Genomic DNA, 20,743 nt, shown 5'->3' with positions numbered 1-20,743 from the left:
GAACCTTGCAGAACTAACACCTAACACTCCTGAAAGCACTCCGCAATATCCTTTCTTTCAGGAGTGCCAGTTCTGCAAGGTTCGCAGGAGAGCTTCTGTTAAGTTTGGAAGGTAGGAGACCAGGTACTGGCAGAAGTAAAGCTATGAGGACGGGGCCTGAGTCGTGCTTGGGTAGCTCAGTTGGTAGAGCACTTGCCCGCGAAACGCAAAGGTCCAGAGTTCGAGTCTCGGTCCGGCACACAGTTTTAATCTGCCTGGAAGTCTCATTAGGCTGGTTTAACAGACACCAACTACAGCTTCCAGAAACGTTTTTTGGTCAGAAGTACATTCGGAATAGACTATGTTTCTACGGTCTTAATTAGCATGAAAAGTGTAGACGAAGTTGTAATTTGTGAACAGTGTAAAAATTCTAATAAAGAAAAACAAAACAAATCTGTGCAGACTATACCGTCTACGCCAGCAAAGAAGTGGGCGCTAAGCTAATTGTTTTATAAAACCTTTGCTTCGAAGGTAGTTAAACACGGAATAAAGTCATTAAATTAAATGGAGATCCATCCCGTACTCCTTAACTACACTATATGATCAAAAATATCCGGACACCTGACTCAAAATGACTTACAAGTTCGTGGCGTCCTCCATCGGTAACGCTGGAACTCAGTATGGTGTTGGCTCCAACCTTAGCCTTGGTGAGAGCTTCCACTCTCGCAGGCATACGTTCAATCAGTTGCTGGAAGGTTTCTTGGGGAATGGCAGCCTATTCTTCACGGAGTGCTGCACTGAGGAGAGGTATCGATGTCGGTCGGTGAGGCCTGGGAAGAAGCGTTCCAAGACATCCAAAAGGTATTCTATAGGATTCAGGTCAGTACTGTGTGTAGGCCAGTCCATTACTGGGATGTTATTGTCATGTAACCGCTCCGACACAGGTGGTGCATTATGAGCAGGTGCTCGATCGTGTTGAAAGCACCAATCGCCATCTCGGAATTACTCTTCAACAGTGCGAAGCAAGAAGGTTATTAAAACGTCAATGTAGGCCTGTGGTGTGATAGTGCCACGTAAAACAACAAGGGGTGCAAGTCCCCTCCATGAAAAACACGACCACATCATAACACCACCGCCTAAAAATTTGCTATTGGCACTACACACGCTGACAAATAACGTTCAGCGGGCATTCGCCATACCCACACCCTGCCATCGGATCGCCACATTTTGTACCTTGATTCCTCACGCCACACAGCGTTTTTCCATTGTTCAGTCGTCCAATGTTTACGCTCCTTACACCAAGCGAGGCGTCGTTTGGCATTTACCAGCGTGATGTGTGGCTTATGAGCAGCCGCTCGACCATGACCATGAAATCTACGTTTTCTCACCTCCCGCCTAACTGTCATAGTAGTTGTAGTGGATCCTGATGGTTTTGAATCCCTGTGTGATCGTCTGGATAGATGTCTGCTTATTACACATTACGACCCTCTTCAACTGTCGGCGGTCTCTGTCAGTCAACAGACAAGGTCGGCCTGAACACTTGTGCTGTACGTGGTCCATCACGTTTCCACTTCACTATCACATCGGAAACAGTGGATCTAGGTATGTTTAGGAGTGTGGAAATTTCGCGTACAGACGTATGACACAAGTGACACCCAGTCACCTGACCACATTTGAAGTCCGTGAGTTCCGCGGAGCAGGCCATTCTGCTCTCTCAAGATGTCTAATGACTACTGAGGTCTCTGATATGGAGTACCTGGCAGTAGGTCGAAACACAATGCACATCATATGTTTTTGGGGGTGTCCAGATACTTTTGATCACACAAGTATGTCCGTTACCTACTCTTTTTAACTTTTTCTACTAAAGTACTTCATTTTTATGGTCAAAATAATAACAGTTTCACCCGTCACGGTTACCAGCTCGAAGCTGTCTGATCTTCGTTTCTAGGTCCCTAGCCCTAACTTCATTATCCTCCGCCACCGTAACATCTGTTTCAACAGAAGATGCCTGCGCTTGGCAGTACTTGCTGCCTTTCAACTACAACGCTACTCGCTTCTCTTACTAGTAAGACTTATACGACCCGCTTCCGTTTCGTGGCAGGAAACGTCACAATGGGCACTTCGACACATTCGCAACGACCAGAACTTGTCAGTGGAAATGAGTCTGGTACATATGATCGGACAGCAGAGCGCTCATTGTCTATGTGACTGAAGTATGGTGGCTCCATTCGCAACCGGGAACAAAGAGGATAATTCAGCAGTGGAGACATCCATCATTACCCAGGCCAAAGGAAGATTGGACATCCTCTGCGGTTGGAAAGTGGATATCCGTCGTGGCCACAATCAATGCAAGCTGTTATCGCGAAACTTTACATAATATCCAAAGGGCTTAGGAAATTGTCACAAGATGTGATTTTGCTTCACGATAGCGCAGGACCGCACACTGCCAATGAAGCTTAGGACACTTTTGCACCATCCGCCTTACAGTTCTGATATACAACTACGCGATTACCGCGAGTTTGAGCCCTTAAAGTACACCCAAAAGCCAGCCGGAGTGGCTGTGCGGTTCTAGGTGCTGAAGTCTGGAGCCGAGCGACCGCTACTGTCGCAGGTTCGAATCCTGCCTCGGGCATGGATGTGTCCTTAGGTTAGTTAGGTTTAATTAGTTCTAAGTTCTAGGCGACTGATGACCTCAGAAGTTAAGTCGGATAGTGCTCAGAGCCATTTGAACCAGCCATACACCCAAAAAACTCAGCACTTCACCTTCAACTAGATGTTGCTTCGTGGTGTGGAAGAGCGGTTTCTTCATCATCCTTCGCCCTATACGTAACGTATATAAACAATTGTACCACGGAAGACAAACACCTGAATAATCGGAGTAATTATCTGTAGACTCTCTTGAAGCCTCATTACTATGCCTCTCTACTACTGTCATGCTTAGTCCTCAGTCAGGTATCTGTAATGTCTGGAACACCATTTCATACTTCGTTTGAACGACCAATATAATCTGCAAGAGGCATAGATAATTCTTTAAATTAGGTCACTTGGATCTTTGGAGGAAACCACTGACCTTGACATGTACATTGAAGAATCCATAGTCTTCGCTACAATTTTATTTATTTAAAGACATTATCGGTTTCGGCTTTATAGTTATCATCAGGACTTGAAAGGAGTCGCAATGCACAGGACGCGTACTCGTTAACTGGCTGGCGACTACACATCCTGCGTGACACTGCTATTTTTAAGACGTGACTATGGCTGTAAGCAGCGTATCCTGTCCGAAGAGCTCGACATGTAGCCAAGATGGCAATTCTTCGATTTATTCAGTAGTAACTAACAAAAGGAAAATAGGAAGAAGTAATAAAATATAAATAAGGCAGAAATAAAAGTAAGTTTATGAATGATAATTCTCAACGAGTGTTGTTTCGCCCATGTTTAACGCTGTCGCCGAAGTTAGTAAGAGACATTTTAATCGAATCATCTGTGGGTTCTTGGAGAAACATTGTACATTAACTAAGCAAACACTGTTTTTTGCATTGTTTTACAATTTTATTATTAACGTTGCTGCACAACCTAGGTTTCAGGTTATAAGCCCATTTTCAAGTACTCTACTGATTCCCAAAGATGATAATGCACAAATTCACATGATGACAAGGCACAGATAGTCATCTCAACTTCTTAAGGTATCGATCCATAGCTTCATGTAAAATTATGTCAGTGACCATTTTTTAAACAAATTCACACGTTATTACACAAGTCAGCAATTACACTAACATGACAGAACTAAAGTTATGCTTCAGTCAAGAACTTTTCAACTCAGATGGACTGGGGCCCAAAGTTTCGCTTCTATCCTAGGATTGTGATCTCATCTACAAGAAGTGAATAATTGAATTGGGTTTGCTTGTTTAATAATCGGTGTGGGGATGTATCCATCTGTCTTTTAATTTCTAAAATTTCTAATTGGTTGAGTTTAGCGCCCTTTTCCTCTGTGTGTAAGACTTGTGCATCTATTACGTATTTGTGGTTATTGTTCAGGCAATGTTCTGCAAAGGTTGAATCAGGCTTCTTCACACAACATTAATCCAGAAGATCAGTTGAGCATTGTTAGTAAAGTGGAATTTTGTTTAACTCAAAATTATTTCTTTTTTCAAGGGAGCTATGATCAGCGAGCAGATGGTCTGGCAAGGGGCTCACCTTTATTCCCCTTACTAGCAGAAATGTTCGTGGACAAGTGGGAGACTGATTTTCTTAAGAGAGAAACTGTGGCAAAACATGTATATTGGTACAGATGTGTAGATGATATTCTTTGTATCTGGAAAGATTCCAATAGACAACTCCACAAATTTGTGGAAAGTATGAAGCAGTGGCACACTAACATTTAGGACAGCATGGAGTTGGGGGGGGGGGGAGGGGGGCAGCATAAATTTCCTGGACATTAGGTTAAAGATAAAAGACCGTAACCATAAATTTAAAAATTACCGAGAAGTCTCCTTCACTGACACATTCATCCCGTCTTTCTCCCAACATCCTACAACCTACAAATATGCAGCACTCCACCGCATGACCCACCGTCTCCTTTATATCCCTATGTCCCAAGAAGACTTGGACCAGGAACTTAACACAATAAAAACAATAGCCACCAGTAATGAATTTAACCCCAACATCATTGATAAAGTTTTAGATAAAAAGATGAAGCAGCAAGCCAGGTCCTTACTGTTCCAAATGAAAAACACAGACAAACTGGAAGAGAAATGATGCAGATAACCTTTTATAGGGAAAACATCAAACAGAATGAGTAACATTTTGAAGAAAAAGGGTTTCTCTGTGTTTTTCTGTGTCCCTCAAACAACAGGTAGTTGCTCGTTCAATGCAAAAGACAAACAACCAGCCATCACGAAAAGTGTGGTTTATAAAATCACATGCCGAGAGTGTCAGATCTTGTTAAATTGGACAGTCTGCACCACGCTTAAAGAACACTACAGAAACTGGAGATTGAAGAAGCGTGATTCAACCTTTGCAGAACATTGCCTGAACAATAACCACAAATACGTAATAGATGTACAAGTTTCACACACAGAGGAAATGGGGGCTAAACTCAACCAATTAGAAATTTTAGAAATTAAAGAGCAGATGGGTACATCCCCATACCGATTATTAAAAGAGAAAATCCAATTCAGTTATTCACCTCTTTTAGATGAGATCACAACCCCAGGATAGAAGCAAAACTTTGGGCCCCAGTCCATCGGAGTTAAAAAGTTCTTGGCTGATGCATAACTTTTGTCCTGTCATGTTAATTCGATTGCTGAATTGTGTAATAACGTGTGTAATTTGTTAAAAAATGGTCATGGACGTAATTTTACATTAAGCTATGGATCGATACCTTAAGAAGTTGAGATGATTATCTTTGCTTGTCATCATGTTTATTTGTGCATTATCATCTTTGGGAATCAGCAATGTGTTTGAAAATGGGCTTATAACCCGAAACTTAGGTTTTTTAGTAACATTAATAATAGAATAGTAAAATAAGGCAAAAACAGTGTCTGTTTAATTAGTAAGCATCTTCAGTGAGAGTGCGCCAGTTTTTCGTTAAACATGAAGTTTCAGTCGAATAGAAAATGTACACAAGCACGTGTCAGACACTTCAGGGATTTATTACATTAAAACATTACAAAAAGTTTGTACGAACACAGGTGCGAAAATATTTCGATAGATAGATATAAAAAGAATTTCCTATAGTTACTTCTGAGCGTATAATTTACATAAAATATGCATTTTTGTTCACTTTTTTCTTTACAGTTGGTCGTGGCGTTTGATTTGTTTTGTCTGACAGTCGTTTGTTTCACTTTAGAGTAACTTTTATGACAACAAATCACAATTTTCATCTACATCATACTCTGCAAGCCTCCTAATGGTGTGTGGCGGAGGGTACTTTCGGTAGCACTATCTGATTCCTCCAACCATGTTCCACTCGCGAATAGTGCATGGGAAGAATGATTGTCGGTAAGCCTCTATATTGGCTGTAATTTCTCGAATTTTCTTCTCGTGGTCAAGGGGAAGTAATATGTTGTCTGACCTCTCCGTGATGCACAACGTTTCTCTTGCAATATCTACCAGTGGAGTTTGTTTAGCATCTCCGTAATGCTCTCTCACCAACTAAACGTGCGAAACCCTTTTGAAGTGCGACGATAATCAACTGAGACTCAGGCTCAACTTGTGAGGTCCTGTCATTCATGACAGTCTTACTGGTCCCCTACTTCTTTTCAAAACGTCTTGTTAAACAAACGTACCTTCAGTTTTAATTGAAGATGTGCCTGCAGTCGCCATCCAACGAACGCAGGCTATGCATGATGGTGCTCTACCTCATTTCACACGGACACTTCGCCAGTCTCTCGATAGCCAGTATCCGAACGTGTAGACTGCTTGAGGCTGATCAATTGAAAGGCCCGCCCGATAGACAGATTTGATCGGGTTGATGTTTTCCTTTGGGGACATTCAACGTTTCTGGCGTATTTAACTCCTGTACCTGGTGTATTTAACTCCTGTACCCAGTGAGGAAGCGGTTTCCAAAATGAATTTGACCAAATACGTAACACACCAGGAGTTTTCCACAACGTGTGGCAAAGCATGGAATGCAGGCTCAGGGGATGTATGGGAATAGGAGGTGCTCATTTGAAACAGTTTCTGTAAATGTGAATGTGTTTGGTAAATGTATCATCCACGTGCCATGAGTAATAAATCCTTTCGTTCATGTAAATTTGTTTGGGAAACGTATCGTTTTTGTGACATCAATAATAAATATTTTCATACATCCGTAACAAAGGATTTTCAGACCCATGTTCAGGTGAACTTTTTGAAATGTTTTGATGTCGAGAATAAATTTCTAAAGTTTCTGACACATGTTTTTGGACGCCCTTTAAAGTAGTTAGACCGAAGGGTAACAGTGAGCCCCAGTGATAAGCGCATACGAATTTCATCAAGTGCGTGAGCTCAGCTTTCCAATCCATGTTCAGTCTCTACACAAGTGGGCATCTATTCTCCAAAGCGGCGCATTCTTCCGTATTATTAATTCGCTGTCAGTACTGCAGAGACCCAGAATATACACTGCGCAAGAGAATTAAAGGATCACTTACGAGCTCAGTAACTGTCTCCCATTGCGAAGCCCAAGTTAGAACTTTGGCTTCTCTACTGGTGCAAAAGCCTGGCTCTCTAAGACGTCATCGTCGGGCTCGAAGACGCTTCAAACACCAAAGTGTCGACACATGCAAAATAAAGGCCAGAGCTCGGAAGTCCCTGATGTTCAGAAATTAATGATGACTCATCGGCATAAAATTTCACCACAATTCTGTCCAACGGCACTTTTCACATGGTGGAAAGGTAAAGACAGCCTCTGTTACCCACATTTCACCCCCTTCTTTTGCCGCCTCTGGGATGTAGGTCAGAAAAGCGACCCTCTAATTGAATTCAAGCAGTTTTCTTATGGGTGGCGAAAGGAAACAATTCAGACACACCGCCGCTCAGAAACAACACGAAAAGGCTTAGGAGGTGGCACAAAGGTCGTCAGTGGGCTCACCAATTCCGTTGGGGCGTTGATTCTCAAAAATTTCGGGGTTTAAAAGGACAGTTTGCAGTGTGATGAGCAACAGTACGATGTTCTTGACAACCTTTAACCCTTCTCTAAGGACATCGTGGGCTAGCAGTTTCATTGAACGTGATTGCACCCCTTTTGAGTGCAATGTGACCGCAACTTTTGCTCTGATGTACAGGTGGAAACACTAGGTAACGTTTAAAACCGTGATCCGAAGCAGCAAAAGTTATTCATCTTTTTGAATTCTCCTGTTTCACATTCTCCTGTGGTGTGATCATGGAGGGGTGCGTCATTGTCACATGTGTGAATAAAATTCAAGGGTTCCCTCTAAGAACCCCAAGTTCGGCAACGTCGTCAGTGGCACCTGTTAACATTTATTGAGAAATTTATAAGATGTGTCTGTACAGGGAAAACATATGAAGCAGTCTAGGCGCCTATAGGCACGCACCTACTTGACACCCAATCAATGCCCGCAGCCTGCCTACAGTCAAAATAGGATAGGCGGCGATCTGTGGTGGAGCTAACATCAGTTTTAATGCTGGGCAGAGTACAAGTGTGCCTGAACACATGGTGCACGGAACATTCCCAACGATGGGCCACTGCAGCCGACGACCCATGCATGTGCTAATGTTAACATTGCGACATTGGCAACTGCATCACGCCGGTGGAAGGGCGCGAATCCGTTGTCTACAAGAGGAACATCTCCTTGACACCTGTACTGCAGGAAGGAGATTAGCCGGCAACGGCTCCATTATGCTCTGAGGAACATTCCACGGGTCCTCGTGGAGCTCATGCAAGGCATCACTACGGCCAAGGAGTATCGTATACAGGTAGCAGACCACAGACACCCTTTCATGACGATCATGTTTTCCGACGGCAGTGGCATTTTTCAACAAGATAATGTGCTGTGTCACAAGGCCAGGAGTGCGATGGAGTATTCGAGGAACACAGTGGCGAGTTCCAGTTGATGTGCTGGATCCCCAACTCGATAGACCTGAACCCGATCGCATACATCCGGAATGTGATTGGACGTGGAGTCCGAGCTAATCGCGTCCCTACCCGGAATTTACGAGAATTAGATGACTTGTGTGTGCAGATGTTGTGCCATCTCTCTCCAGCGATCTGCCAAGGCCTTATTGCTTCCATGCCATGACACTTCACCGCTTTGATGCGTGCCAAAGTTGGACGTACCGGCTATTAGGTAGGTGGTCATAATGTTCTGGCTGATCAATGTAAAGTCACAATGGAGGCAGGTAATGTAAGACGTCCCCCTGGGGTGGTGTTAGCTCCTGTATTCTTGTCGTTGTTTGTAAATGACGTGTCATCCGTTTTATCCTGCTGCAAATACCACATGTACGCTGCTGAACTCCAGTTGTATCTAAGCCAAACCCCACAAACTTGAAGAAAGCTATCGAGAATCTTAGTCCGACCTGTGTGCACTATCAAAAAGGGCACAGGTGATAGGGTTAAAGCTCAAGCCATCCAAAACCCAAGAGGTACTGGTTGGTCATAGGTTCATTAGACCGAAATATTGGGAATCTCTACTGTCTTTAACCCTAAACGGGACAAGTAACTTCCCTCCATCACCAAATAGCCCAACAGTAACAACAGGAAAAAATCTAAATTAGACTGAACACGTAACTGCAATATGCAAAAAGACATTAGCGTCTCTCCATGACCCACAAAAATATAAATAACTGTCCCCTCCTGACCTGAAAGAGAAACTTGTACAAACACTTATACTTCCAATTACTGATTGAAACGATGTTATCCTGCAAGACCCCTTTCAGAAAAGCTCTCGGCGCCTGGAACTCGTTATGAACGCCTGTCTTCGTTATATATGTTATGTTCGACTCTTTGATTATATTTCACCTAGTATGCACAGCTATCCTGGCTGCGTACTGACAAGTGCAGAGACTTCCATACCCTCTGTCTTCCCTACTGTCTTATCAACGAAATCTCTCCCTCATACCTCTCCTCGACCTTAAAAATCTTACCCGAAAAACACGGCTGTTCTCGTCACCTTTTTGTCCCACTCCATCGTTCAGCCACTTTCTCGAAGTCCTTCTCACTAGCAGGAAACCATCTCTGGAATAACCCCCCGCAATATATTACTGAATTGAATGTCTCCAGCTTCAGTAGTTAGTTAATGACATACCTACTAAAGCAACAATAAGGACTACTATTGGCCCTGTACGCACTCTTTACCCTTATATATCCTACTTCCCAACCAGATCTTCCTCTTTTCCCAGTATTCTTAGCTGATGCGGCCTCCTTAAATTGCCTTTCCCCAGAATTCATTCTAACAGAAAACAAGTATCTTGTACAGCTATAAATTCTTTTCATATCTGTCACAATCATTATTGTTATTATCATCATCATCATTATTATTATCACTATTAGTGGCAGCAGCGGCAGTAATATAAGCACTGCTAGTATTAACTTAACCGTTTCAAAAATGGTTCAAATGGCTCTGAGCACTATGGGCATTAACATCTTAGGTCATCAGTCCCCTAGAACGTAGAACTACTTAAACCTAACCAACCTAAGGACATCACACATAACCATGCCCGAAGCAGGATTCGAACCTGCGACCGTAGCGGTCGCGCAGTTCCAGACTGAAGCGCCTAGAACCGCTCGGCCACTCCTGCCGGCTTAACCGTTTCGTTGTCAGTATTATTTACTCACATTTCCACTTCACACCTACTATCATTTTAATACTATTTTTCATATACATTTTGAGAGTAAAAATATGATTCAGTTAGGCTATATTCTTTTTATTATCTGTGCGATTGGCCAGTTTAAACCTCGGCTCATTTTCAGGTACCTATCTTAAGCTTCTAGATTCATTTTACACCGATGAGCCAAAACCTCGTTAATAGCTTGTTTGTACGTCTTTGGACGAAAAATGTCACTGATTCTCTGTATCGGGGATCTGAAAAATTGTTGGTCGGTTTGTAGAGGTACGTGGCATTAGATATCTACGCACACATCATGTAATTCGAGTAAATAATGGGCCGCTGATTTGCGTACTCAGTGCAGGCGTCCGATAGCGACCCAGATAGGTTCCATAGGATTTATATCAGGCGAATTTGGTCCCCGATACAACAACGTGAGTTCATAATGCTTCTCAAACCACTGTAGCACTGTTCTGGCTCCGACTCACGGACAATTACACTGCTCAAAGATGACGTCGCCATAGGGGAAGACATCATGCATGTAGACGTGCAACCGCGCGACTGCTACGGTCGCAGGTTCGAATCCTGCCTCGGGCATGGATGTGTGTGATGTCCATAGGTTAGTTAGGTTTAAGTAGTTCTAAGTTCTAGGGGAGTGATGACCTCAGAAGTTAAGTCCCATAGTGCTCAGAGCCATTTGTAGACGTGCAAGTGGTTCACAGCTATCGATGTGTATTACGTTATTATCACAGGTCCTTACAAGGGCAAGAGAATGTCTCCCAAAGCATTATACTGCCACCAACAGTCTGCGTCCTTGGCGCGCTGCACGTTTCGAGCCGCTGTTCAGTTCGATGACTGCGTTTGTGGAGACGACCATCGACCTAGTGTAGCAAAAGCGTGATTCACCCGAAGAGCCGAGACGTTTCCACTGATCGACGATCGAATCCCGATGATCCCGTGTCCACTGAATCGTAATTGACGATGTCGTTGGATCAACATGTGAACATGTACGGGTATTCTGTTGCGGAGCTCCATTTCAACAATTTACGATGAACGGTATGATCCGAAACACTTGTGCGTGTACCAGCATTGTGCTTTTTCGGCAGAGATGCCACGGTTCACCATATTTCCTACCTTAGAGAGCAGACAAGCCTCCGAACCCCACGTTCTGTGAAGAGTTGTGGATGTCCAGCCATTTAGTATCTAGTGGTAGTTTCACTCTCCTTCTATCTCTTTCCGTAGATGTTCACGACAGTAGCACGTGATCATTCGATCACCTTCGTCGTTTCCGAGATGCTGGTTCAGAGGCTGTGCGTAATAATAATCCACCATTTCTCAAAGTCGCTTATCTCAATAGCTTTCACCATTTGCAGCTCGTATCTTGACTAGGGTGATCCCCTGGTGCAAGACTTTCGTACCTGAGCCACTTCAGTGGCTTGCGCGTCTTTCTGATGAAGATGAGATGAAATGATCAGTTCAACACAAATATACAGTCCCGTAGCGAAGAAAATGCCCACCCAGTCCGGGAAACGAAGCCGGGACCCTGCAATCTACAGGTAGTGACCCTAACCACTACCCCACGAGCTGAGGACTAAAGACAAGAATCATTACGATCCTTGCTGTTACTTCTAGGGAATATCAAAGAGGCTGTCCACATCCATGACAAGAGACTGGCGATGTAGTCTCGAGAAAGCGTAGAACCCAGCACTAAAACGCGTCACTAAAGTTGCCGTCGGAACGAGACAGTTTGGCGTCTTTCGAGTCAGCGATCTGCCCACCACCTTTTAACAAAGTGCCAGTGGTGGTTGTCACTGAAACAACCGGTTTAGATTACACCGGTTCCTTTCGGCTCCGCTTTAACCTGACTCTTAAAACCGCTCAAAATATTCGGTTTCTGAAATAACCCATTTTCGGTTTTTAGTTGCTACTACTTCCAGTGAAACACATAAACTTGGGAAAAACCTGTAGGAGGTCACCATAGGCATGGGACTGAGGCTGCGGTAGAAATCAGCCTCACTGCCTCGAGCAAAATTTGCGAAGGTGAAGTAGATGGGCGCGAAGACAGTGAGAGAGGAAGGACACAAGTTATGACTTTCAGTTTTTCACCCTGAAGCAACCATAAAGTCATGGGTTCAGTTATTAACCCAAGTCTATAGCATTTCAATAAATAGTAGGTATATCAGTCAAATTTACCTTCTCTTCCAAGGATGATTGTGGATGTTTTCTCCTTACATGATGTCGTGGGTTTTTTGTGACTCCTCCAGTTTTTAATATTTTAAAGTAAATGGAACATTTGCTACCACTCTTTGTAAAATACTTCCAAACTAGGGATGGTGCCATTCTGCAATGCAGCTGATGTCCAAGGGTGACACCAAGAAACTACTGTATAGACCAAGTGGGGGCTAGTCTTGCACAATGCACGTACCGACGTACCGTCTACTTAGCCACAGCACGCCATCACAGCTTCATTATCGTCTTTTCAATGCTCTATCAATCCGTTTCTTGCTAGTTTCTAACTGTAGGCGTTGTTACTAAAATAGTGATTATCTCTTTTTCCAATTTCTGTAATAATACAATGACGACGGCTGTGCCGCATGGGTAATACTGGTTCCCATCAAATCACCGAAGTTAAGCGCTTTTGGGCTTAGCTAGTACTTAAATATGTGACCTTCCAGGTCTGCCGAGAGCTATTAACAAGTGGGGTGCACTCAGTCCTTTGAGACCAATTGAGGGACTACTCTGTTGAGAAGTAGCGGCTCCAGGTGACGCAAACTGACAACTGCCAGGAGAATGTCGTATTCATGACATCTCTCTTCATAACCGCATCCAGAGACGCCTGTCGGAGGATGGGTACTATTGGTCATTCCGACGTCTATTCGAACGGAGTTTAGTTTAATTTATACCAATCTAATATTTCAAAGCAATGGAAATTTTGCAAATAAACATTACTCCTTCTTTAAAAAAAAGATTCATTCGAAAACCAAAAATTTTGGCGCTGCTGCTATAGTATTTTTATCCCATTATTAGCTAAAAAGTAAAACAAATTGTTATAACGAAACCAATAAATACCGAAAAATAAAGGTTATTCAGAAGTAAAATACCAATATCGTTTTAACTGGTCAGTTTTTCCCATTCCTTGTTAGAGACCTTCGTTCGGTGCTCGTACGCGGCATCCACTTCCGTACTGCTAAGTCCCATCACATGGGATCCACTTTCTTCATCTGGCAAGTTTATTTGATGTCCTTTGCCACTAGCCTTAGTGCACCAGCAGCAAGGGGTCTAAACGTAATTGCTAACACTCGGTTCAAAATTTTCGAATTCATATTCTGTGTCATCTCGCTACACGTTGAAATGCGTTCAGGTTGCCCTTGTTGAAATGAAGATGAACAGCTTTCATTGTCATTTAAAGAGTAAGACAACGTGGTGACAAGCCGACTGACTTGTATCCAAAAGATTCGATTTCGACTATCGTTTCAGCATTTATTGTACGTTGGCCTAACCGAAGCTTTTACTTTGGTAAAACATGTTTAGCACGTATATGCGTGACGTATACCGGACGATATAATGCCAGGAGAGGCTTTATGAGTCCTGCGTAATATGTATTCCTTGCTGTGGATGTGAAAACACGCTGTTTGTAGGCTACTCTCCGTCGTATGTATTACTTAGTCATGCAGTACTTTAAGAAGTCTACAGGTAGGAAACTTACCTGTAGATTATATGATGATTTCTGGATCACGTTGATGTAGGAAAGACGCTTCCTTTCTGTACAGCCCACTGTGCTCCTTAGTAGGTTGCCTAGGACACTGTGGACGAGTTACAGTTTCATTTCGACTGGTACTCGGCATACCTGGATGGAATTATATAATTGGCTCTGCCGCTCGTATATAATAGTCCCCGACACCCGCACGAGTACGAGATAAGGCAAGAATCTCCCTTTACTCTGGGGACAAATTCAGCTTCTCTGACGTACATAGAATTGCTGTGTCAGCAGCGAAATCTTAGTTTCATGTCCTTCATAGTGCAACGTACAGACTCCTCCTCCCTAGTTTCTAATATGTTTTTGTGAATAGTAAACCATTTATTTTTTATTAATACTCGTAGAATTTTTCTTCTCTAAGTTTCAGTTTTACTAGGCTCTTGTACTCCTATAAACTTCCGCCATAAACCATCATCATCATCATCCTATAAACTGGGAGAAAGACAAAGTAGTACATATTAATACATATGAGCAAGGTGTAGAAAACCGTGTACAAACAATTTTTAATGTGACCATTACAACGAGTCACCCTCCTCTAACATTAACTTTTTTTATATAGAAATAACCGATACCATGTATCCTATCGATTCTTGGATAGGTTAAAATTATCTCGGTCATATGATTTTGTGTACGATGTATTATATTTTCAGACTAAAATGTATAAAAAAGAAATTAATGTGTTGCAATCGATACGTATTAACAGTTAAAATTACTGTTCTTTTAAAAATAATTGAAATTACAAAATTTGTGACATTCTTAAAATTTATATTATTAATTGCACAAACTAACCCTAATTATTAAATTTGTTTCTGGATTTGTATATGAAAAATGATATAATTTGGTAAAGATTGTTCTCCTGTCGAGAAAAAATAAATAAATGGCTCTGAGCACTATGGGACTTAACTTCTTAGGTCATCAGTCGCCTAGAACTTAGAACTAATTAAACCTAACCAACCTAAGGACATCACATACATCCATGCCCGAGGCAGGATTCGAACCTGCGACCGTAGCGGTCGCTCGGTTCCAGACTGTAGCGCCTAGAACCGTACGGCCACTCCGGCCGGACTGTCGAGAAAGTTTGCAAACTCTTTTGCTTTGTGAACTCTTTCGAAATTGTGAGTACCGCAGAATGTAAGTAGATGTTTTTATAAGTTTGTCACCAACAGCGTAATTATTGGTTTTTCGAATGTGGGCATTGTAAAGTCAGTGTGATTTAGAAGAATGGGATAAAATAAAAATATATTTACAGCAACAGGCAAATCTTCGTCAGTTATTTAGTGCAACAAGAACCCGCAACGTTAAATCAAAATTTCAGCTGCAAGAATGTGCCCCTAGACTAGACCTTGAGCCATCGACAACAACAACGAGATAATCAAGATAAGTAAAAAAAGTTATTCTTTTGTAATCTTATCGCCGGCCGCTGTGACCGAGTGGTTCTATGCGCTTCAGTCTGGAACCGCGCGACCACTACGGCCCCAGGTTCGAGTCCTGCCTCGGGCATGGATGTGTATGATTAGTTAGGTTTAAGTAATTCTAAGTTCTAGGGGACTGATGACCTCAGATGTTAAGTCCCATTGTGCTCGGAGCCATTTGAACCATTTTGTAATCTTACTCCTCTCGAAGTTTACAAAATTTGCGCAAAGAATGAAAACTTTAATGGTGTTGTGTAGGAGGGTAAGATTACGCCGCGTTAGGGATTTTCGTGTAGATTTTGACATTAGTACTGTTAAAAGGTTGTGTTCAAACTGCCGTGTGACGAATATTGTTTTAGAAATGTTGTTGAAAATGTTGCCCGTTTACAATAATACACAACATTCTTGAAAAACCAGGTGTAGTGCACACTTCTCAAGCCAACATATGGTGCGTAGCGGAGGACATCTTCTAGCACTTGCAACGTCATCAGCAGCTGGATCGACTATTGCAGGGCAGACTGAATCTGATAGGTCGGTTGTGGGCCAGCGTGAATGTTTGCTGGAGCGCCCAGCTGTCAGTAGTGTTGGGACAACCGATTGTTTTTGAAAACCGAGTGGCCAGTCTATTGTTTTTGCGTTCAGTTGGTTTTTCTTTTTTGTCGAATGAAAGAACCGAATAAAATTAGTCTCTACGGACATATCGGCTGTATGAATGTTTTCACTCACTCACCAAGCTTCAGTGGTTTCATTGAATGCGAGACAACAGAATGAAACAAGTCTTCGTCAGTTGAGGTCGTTATATGAATGTTTTCACTCACTGGGTTTGAGTGCTTTCATTCAATGCGAGACAAGGGAGTCACAAGTCTCTGTCGGCAGCAACCGTTATATGAATGTTTCCACTCAGTCTCCGGGTTTGAGTGATTTTCTTTATAAACTTCTTTTGATTTTTCGGTTATACATGAATCACGACTAGGGTCGACAACATTTTTAGAGACAAATAAAGTATTTTATTCAAGGACATATACATAAAAACATATTTATAAAAATAAAGTCTCTTCAAAGTTTATATGTTTACTTACTCAAACACGAATTTTCGTAATTGGGACATTAAAAATAAATATTTCGTTGGTTTCAAAAGTTTAATATCTGATGCTGCACTGTAAATTTATGTATATATAAATGAACAGTCACTTTTTAACACGTTTTTCTTAGGTCAGTTTCTTGTCTGTTAGTTCAGTAAAAATTTTGTAGTTGATTTTAAACTATTGTATTGTATTGTATGTTAACCGGGGACCTAGAAACGACGGAGAGGATCCGTCCCCGCTGCAGCCGCAGCGCTCCACAACCCCACGACGACTACCGCAGTCCACTTCACCCCTCCGCCGCCCCACACCGAACCCAGGGTTATTGTGCGGTTCGGCCCTCAGTGGACCCCCCAGGGAACGTCTCACACCAGACGAGTGTAACCCCTATGTTTGCGTGGTGGAGTAATGGTGGTGTACGCGTACGTGGAGAACTCGTTTGCGCAGCAATCGCCGACATAGTGTAACTGAGGCGGACTAAGGGGAACCAGCCCGCATTCGCCAAGGCAGATGGAAAACCGCCTAAAAACCATCCACAGACTGGCCGGTTCACCGAACCTCGACACAAATCTGCCGGGCGGATTCGTGCCGGGGACCAGGCACTTCTTCCCGCCCGGAAAGCCGTGCGTTAGACCGCACGGCCAACGATTTTAAACTAACTCCCCGACAAGCTAGAGTCTTGAAACGTTCAACATAGCTCATAAATGGATGACACTGCAACAGCAACTCGCTTTAGAGTCTGGTGTGTGGTGAAGGGTACTTTGTTTTTCGCTATGTCTGTCAGTTGAGTAGAAACTTTGCAACTGATTTTAAACTAACTTTCCGATGAGCTAATTATTTGATACTTTCAACTTAGCTCAGAAGCGAACGACAATACAATATTAACTAGCTTTGTTTTCTGCTTGTGGCGTAGAGCACTTGGTAAGCACTGCTGTTTCCCTGTTTTCCTGCTCGCACTTAAGTGTGATTGCATTTTAAGCTTCCCTGTGAGCTCGATTCTCCCTAATTTCTACATTCGGGGCCTTTTAGCGAGATATATGTAGGAGGTAGCAGTATATTGGTTGACTCAGTTGAAGAGAAACTGAAATAAATCTGACATTTACCACATGTCTCAGTTGTAATATTTTTACACACACTCCCGAATAAAAAGGTGGAAATAACTATTTAAATAAAAAACTTTTTTCTATAACGCATTTTTCGTTTGAAAAGAAAGTATGAATAATTCAGCCAGTATGCAAAGCTGCAACGGTGTTCAATGATTCAGTTCAATTGCTCCCAGAGACTGCTTTCACTCGAAAAAATAAATGACCAGTAATCCAACTGACACCTAAACCTACAACCGACTTGCTCGATCGTTTTCATGCAGCTGCTCCAACAGACAGGTTTGACTCAAAAGGATGAATGAATGAATGAATAATTCAGCCGATACGTAAAACTACAACCGAATGCGTCGATTGTATTCCGGCAACCGACTGAATCGATTGTTTTTAATTTGTTGTTCCCATCACTAGCTGTCAGAAGGGCTGTGAGGGGCGAGCAGAGCTCAGGCAAGAGGCAGTCACGAGGCCCAGCAGTTACCGTAGTTTTCCCGGGCGGAAAGAGGTGTGTTCTGACTGCATGCTCGCAGGATGAGCTAAGGTCAGGGCCATATTCTCCATGAATTCAGTGCATGTCTTGCATGCTCTGTTAAATAACTGAGTCGTCGGGTCACAAATACTTGTCATACGTCCATTCGTAAAAATTAATTTCTAATATAATACTGTGTCACAGTCTGTATTTTATTTGCTTTGAACCGACAGCTAGTTCCTGTGCTGCACAAGAGATGGTGCACTTGCATGGACGCTTCCTAGTAATAGTTCTTAAAGCGTGTAAGCAAGTGGATGTGGTAGTCTAGACTCCCATTTGGCCGTTTGTGACTTCATACCAAGCTCGTGTGAAATATGGGTAGACGCATATAATAGAAACATTGGATTCAGCATGTTTGCTCTTCAGCTACCCTGAATTTAGAGAGTGTTAGTGAGTTTAGTGACGGATGAATGCATCGAGGTGAATGCCTTTGAATGATATTTTATCCAGCAATATCGCTAAATGAATAATCTTTAATAGTGATGTTATAGTAATAATTATTTTTAATAAATCTTTCCACTCAAGCATTAAGAGGTACAGTGGCTTTCAAAAAATATGGTGCAAGGCTGAAACCATAGTAATACTATAAGGAAGAGAAGAAACTGTACAGAAACATCTATAAAGGGTAACTACAGGAGGATGTAATTAGATAACCACGCAGTTAACGTCAGATTTCAGTCGCTGTCTGGCTTACAGCTTATTGAAATGTTTGACCCAAAGAAGTTTTCCAGCTTTGCATTTGTGCTTCCTGAGGAGGCGTTTGAAAACTTAATGACAGTATATTAGAAGTTCTTCGATACTATTAGTTTAATGCCTGAAGTGAGTGCTCTGTTTACGCCACAACATCTTGAAACCCAGTGCGTGAAGGAAATACAAAGTTTCCTACGTCGAAATGAACACCACATTACATTGCCATAACGCTATAAAATCTGTGAACTGATTTTAATCATACCACCGCAATAAAAAGAATAAAGACCTTCATTAGGAATGTACAAGGACAAAGTCGTCTGTCCGAACTCTCCTTCGAAAACGATGTTGGTGCAGATGAAATTTGGAAACTCATTTTTCTACGGCGTTACTGAGGAGTTCTGCAAGGAGGCCGCAGTGCGGAGTTCCACTAAAGATAAAACGATGGCGAGTGTGCAAAGTCACATATGCATACAACTGATAAGTTGCATGTTGCATGCCTTACCAACATCTCCAGGATGCACCACTGGCTGAGATGGAGAGGTCTGTGACTTGGAATATCGTCACCACTATAATTTTAATGAAAATACGTAAAATGCCTTGCACGCGTGCTAGAAAGAAACCAATAACAGATTTGTAACAGCGGAAATGGGACTAGCTCACCGAATATAATTCATGTCTGAAGCTTTAATAGTTAAAAAGTTGTTAGCATTATTACCATTATCATTTATAATGAATTGTAAGAACTAAAACCCTCACGAAAGTTACTCTTATGATACCTCAGATGAAAGAGAATAATGCCAAGAATATAATGAACGGATTATTTTTCTAACTAAACAAATATAAAACGTGTTAAACTTAGCGAAATAGTGCAATAACTATGTAACTCTCCACAAATGATCTTCTCAGCATGTACATCCTTCTTTAGTATTCCAAAAACTTTCGATGTACAGGGTGATTACAACTAAAATTAAACTTTAAAAAATGCTGTAGAAATAACACATCTGGTCAGAATGACGTTAAATTGCAACGGAATATTATCGGAGAAAAAGGGAAACGTATGGCAGGAAAAAAATAGTGTGAAAATTGATCAATAGATGGCGCTGTATGTGTCAGAATCCGTAAATGAAAACACCTGTCATGCGCACGATCCATTGAACGTGGTACAAACAAGCCGGGTACACGGCTTTTTCTCCTTTTGCGTCTGCGACGTTCGCCATGACTGTCTCAATGCAGGATCGCACTCTGCTTGTTAGCTGCGTTACAAGAACAATGACTGTGCACATGTCGCTGTGCAGAAGTTCCGGACACTAAAGAGTTTGGAAAAAGGCGTTTGTTCGATGACTCCTGAGGGTCTGGAGAAAATGATTCGAAAATGCTACAAGCCATGTTCTTTTGCTGTGCAACCAGGTAGAAGGAGGAAACGAATTGATTCGGCGTCAGTGGGAACAGTGGCCACAGCGATGCAGGAGGAGACGAGTGGTGGTGTGCAAACGTGTAGTGCACGGAGAATTGCCCGCACATTTGACATACCCCGAGCATGGTGCGTAAAATCCTATGAAATATCCTTCTTTGTCATCCATTAAAAATTACCCATGTGCATGAGTTGCTTCCCGTCGACCTGCGAGCAAGAGAGACTGTTGCTTTAAAATTTCTTGCTCGCATGGAAATGGACAATGTTTCACCGTGGAAGATTTTGTGGACAGACGAAGCGCACCTCTATCTGACAGGATACGTTAATACACAGAATTTTTGAATACGGCAACGAAAAATCCACACGCAAATCAACCAATACCACCTCATCATGAAAAGGTCACTGTGTCATGCGGGTTTACGCCATCATTCATCATAGGTCCACATTTTTTCGAAAAGGCAGGTGCTTCCCGTTCTGTTACCTTTACCACCACGGGTAAGCGCTATGAGTGTCTTTTGCGCAA

General features: G+C 42.4%; 1 protein-coding gene across 1 annotated transcript in view; it reads right to left on the bottom strand.

Moving 5' to 3' along the window:
- The window catches only part of LOC126252910 (monocarboxylate transporter 13-like), a 126,733-nt gene extending 112,666 nt beyond the window's left edge, over positions 1–14,067 (bottom strand). Inside the window, exon 1 of the mRNA XM_049953891.1 lies at positions 13,949–14,067. The gene's annotated coding sequence lies outside the window, so the exon portion shown is untranslated. The remainder of the gene's footprint in view (positions 1–13,948) is intronic.
- Positions 14,068–20,743: the final 6,676 nt, after the last annotated feature.

Source organism: Schistocerca nitens, chromosome 4 (assembly GCF_023898315.1).
Source record: "Schistocerca nitens isolate TAMUIC-IGC-003100 chromosome 4, iqSchNite1.1, whole genome shotgun sequence".
NCBI lineage: Eukaryota > Metazoa > Arthropoda > Insecta > Orthoptera > Acrididae > Schistocerca > Schistocerca nitens.
This window is presented reverse-complemented; position numbering and strand designations above follow the sequence as displayed.